The following is a 4,519-nucleotide window of genomic DNA, read 5'->3' as shown; positions in this document are numbered from 1 at the left end:
TTTATGGGCGGCACTCGTGCGGGAGAGTAACACATTGATTTCAATGTGCTAATTCACATGAGCAATTTTACTCTTAGGGCGGACACCCACTGGCATTTTTTTCTCTACTGCGCTGCGAGAGCACGTGAAAACACTCGCCTCACAGCGCGAGAAAAAAGACGGGATGACGCCGGGATATCACCAGTCTTTTCAATGAATAGCTAAGCACTAGCTGTTATTGGCTGAGCGCTCAGCCAATCAGCACAGCCCTTTCAGGAGGCGGGGATTTTTAAATTCCCGCCTGCTGAAAGTGCTGGACAGCAGTGCAGGGGAGCCAGCCGGAGGACATGTCTGAGCGGCAGAGAGGTGAGTAAATTTTTTTTTTCTTTTTTTACCAGGTAATGATGATTTTCAGGGAAGGGCTTATATTTCAAGCCCTTCCCCGATAATCATACTGCGGGGTTTGCCACAAACCACTGTTTTTAATGGGACCGGCATTAGCGCCGATCCCATTGAAATCAATAGGATAGCATGCTGCAAGTCTGCAGTATTCTCCCTAGCTTTTCAATGGGGCTAGCGCTACTGCTGCTGGCCCCATTGAAAAGACTGGCGGTATCCCGACATCATCCCGGCGTCTTTCTTGCGCTGCAAGGTGAGTCTTTTCACTTGCTCTCGCAGCACAAGAGAGAATAAAACGCCAGTGGGTGTCCAGCCTTATAGAGATACTGCGAGATGAAAAATCATTATGTAACCTATTTTTGGGCATTTTTACAATTGAAACTGTTGGAAGTGCAAAAAATCGCAAGTACATAGATGCAAAGCAAAAACGCATTGTGCTCGCATCCATAAATTACAATTATTTCCTTGGACCGATAAGGCACTCACCCATGACAATGCACCCTAAAGGCGTTGTGCCAACATGAGAACCACAACAGGACAGCATGAGAAGTAGGCGGTTACATTTGTTATATGACTGATGTATAAAACGGATGTACTTTCGGAAGTTTGTGTTTAATCCCAAAGTCCTCTGATGAGCTGTAATGTTTTCCTCCTCAAACCATGAAACTGACTCGGAACAACTAAGACCCATCTGTATTCGATGTAGCACACAGATAAACTGCAACCACAAGCCGGGCCAAATACAGACCAAAAACAATGAATGCAAGAGGAAGTCGAATATTGGACATGATTCCAACACAACACGGATACGACCTTCCAGACGACCTTGTGTAAACAAGCCCTAAATTGTGTTGTAGCTTATTTTCCATAGCTGAAGTATGTAAAGAAAGTTGGAGGCCTGAAGTGGAAGGGATGCGAAGCGATCACGCCGAACAGAAAAATGCCTTTCAAAAGATAAACTAGTCTTCTGAGGATGATACAGCTAAAACAACATCTGAAAGGCTCAGGAGGATACTCGATCTCAGAAGCTTCCAGTAATTAAGCACATGTGGAGCTCTTGTTTGTCATAGATACCAAAACATTTGATGGGACCGACGCTAAAAACACAAGACACAAAAACAAAAGGCCTAGAAAAACATCTAGAAAAATCCAGGGTGCACAATATAGAATAAAAGTCAAAGCTGTATTGAGTCGTCATTCCAGGAAGATCCATGCCAACAAAGGTGGCGCTACATGAGACAATTATCGTCCAAATGGTTTCTCGATACAGCGAATGCAGCGGTGTAAACACCGCCACCAACCGAGCGACGAGCAAGAATTCGATCACTGGTTGCTTTGCTTTAGCTCACCTAAAATAAAGGTAATCATTACCATTCAACAACGGGCCAACAACTCTGCTTGTTCAGCATGCGTCTCCCACCGAATGCTGATTGGCTCAGGTTTTTTTTGTTTATTTTAACATTTTGCCCTCCAACTTAATGCTCATTGGTTCCCAAAAACACCTAAATGTGCGAGTGATCGTCCACTGAACAGCCCCTGCTGGGCTTCGAAACAACACTTGGTGCTATGGTCTTCGGGTGGTTTTGATCTTCGAACATAAACCCTGCTGTGGCCTTCAACGGCGTAGTCGGCGCTGCGACCTCTTGCACCGGTGAGTGTTCATTCGAAGACTGTTCACATGTTCTGCAGACGCAGCAACTAATGAGCGTGCCTCAGGGAGGGGTCAAAATCTCAAATACATGACTGCCCGAGGACCTTATGCCACCTAACTAGACAACGAATGATATTTCAGCCTGTATGAATGCTCCCGGCAGTTTGCTAAGTGACCACCAAGGTGGACAAGTGAACCACAATGGCTGTGTATAGGCGCACAGACAACGGTCGTTATTACGCTTTCACGGATATTTTGAGCAACTATTCAGACGATAGTTATCCCATTTAAAGCCAACCTAAGAGAAGTTCCTTTGACGTGTTTCAGACCTACTCAAGGTCCTTAGTCATCACACGTATGCCTAAATGATATCCCTTAGCCATGCCTACAGAGGTTTTACCATTAAAAAAACATTTGTCCCAGTTCACAGGTTATGAGATAAATGTCTGACTGCTGGGGATCCAACCAACAGGACCAACATTAATGCTAAGTATGGCGCATCCTGAATGCCCTATGTGAAGAGAGCGATGGTACACATGCTTGACCGCCAATCCATTTACTTCTATAGGGCAGGTGGAGATCAATGCGCTTGGCAATTTTCTTCTATGGTGGTCACCCACGGGGCATTCAGGTACACCGGTCTCAGGATCTTCTCAGAATCTCAGTGGTCAGACCTTCAGTGATCAGACAGTAATCACCTACCCCTATGTCTTTAATGGGAAAGCCCCTTTAAGTGACACTAAGATGCACTATGAGAAGAAGATAAGCCAGCAGTGGCATAGTGATACTGTGGCCAATGTTTGTTGGGTACTTGGGTCTTGGCATTCATTCTGAAATGACATGTACCACCATTGAACAGACCAAGTAGCCTATCCATGGAGACCGCACCAAACAATTGATCTGCTGCTAACGTCTTGGTGCAGACCTCAACAGGTCAGAGCTGATTTGGCTACACAAGGGGGACCTGTATTGAAAATGAAGGTCAAGGTTCTGTCTGATGTGGTGGTCTACCTGATGAGGTGGCGGCTGATCGCCACATCCAGGCAAGGAAAGCATAAAGAGATGGGTATGCAGCTTTCTCCATTCACTTGTATGAGAGTGTATCATAAATGCCTGAAATGGGAATACCTCTTTAAATGTTATAAAATAGGTCACGGGCTATGTCACGTGTGCGGATTATCCAGCCAGCATATCTGTCCTGCAGTAACTTGGCATTTGCACACCGGGTATGTATGCACACTGCAGGCTTTGTACAATCGTGGCACCTGTCCCAGTCTGGGAGCATAGTAAATATGATGCAAGCGGGCATCGGAATAATACAACCCACACCCTCTTAGTGGATTTCTCATTTATAACCCTGGCAGTTTTGCTTTCTTCATGTCATGACATGATGATGAATCTCAGCCTCTCTCTAGGTAACACAAGCCTCATCCACCTCTCTGCCATTTTTCTCAGCACTTTCTATTCAGAATGGCCTTAGAGTATTAAGCAGACCTGGAAAGATGCCCGTCTCATAAAAGGCATTATGCCCCTCAACGCCAGCTGAGGCTGCACAGAGACACTGCTAACATGTTGACTCAGATCTCATATAAATCAGCTCTTTAATATATTTCTAGACACTCTGAGCGTAATGAGCCGAAACGTAGCTGATCGCAGTTAGAAGAATAATCCTTGGGACCGGTCAGTAACACACAGGTCATTCGGCTACATATAAATTGTAAGATGTACCAATATGCAGTATAGTACCCATAACCCCTCTACTGTGACATCACTGTGTACATTATCCCTTTACTATAAACATTATGCCTACACTGTGACATCACAGTGTGCATTACACCAGTACTGTGACATCACTATGAACATTATCTCTGTACTATGACATCACAGTGTGTATTAACTCTGTACTGTGACATCAATGTGTGCATTATCCCTCTACTGTGACATCACTGTGTGCATTATTCCTGTGTGACATCACTATGAATATTATGCCTGTATTAAGACATCACTGTGTGCATTATGTCTGTACTGTGACATTACTGTGTACATTATTACTGTACTGTGACATCACTGCGTGTGTTATCCCTCTACTGTGACATCACTATGAACATTATGCCTGTACTGTGACACCACAGTGTGCCTTATCCCTGTGCTGTGACATCACTATGAACATTATGCATGTACTGTGACATCACTATGAACATTATGCCCAAATTATGACATCACTGTGTTCATTATTATTGTACTGTGACACCACAGTGTGCCTTATCTCTGTCCTGTGACATCACTATGAACATTATGCATGTACTGTGACATCACTATAAACATTATGCCCGTATTATGACATCATTGTGTGCATTATGACTGCACTGTGACATCACTGTGTGCATTATATACACAAAGATACCAGTAGCACATAAAAAAATACCACTCCTGTGGTTGGATCCTTCCAAGCATCATGCCTGTACTGTGACATCACTGTATATATAATCC

The sequence above is a fragment of the Eleutherodactylus coqui genome, chromosome 2, assembly GCF_035609145.1.
Source record: "Eleutherodactylus coqui strain aEleCoq1 chromosome 2, aEleCoq1.hap1, whole genome shotgun sequence".
NCBI classification, from domain to species: domain Eukaryota; kingdom Metazoa; phylum Chordata; class Amphibia; order Anura; family Eleutherodactylidae; genus Eleutherodactylus; species Eleutherodactylus coqui.
Note: the sequence above shows the minus strand (reverse complement) of the source record.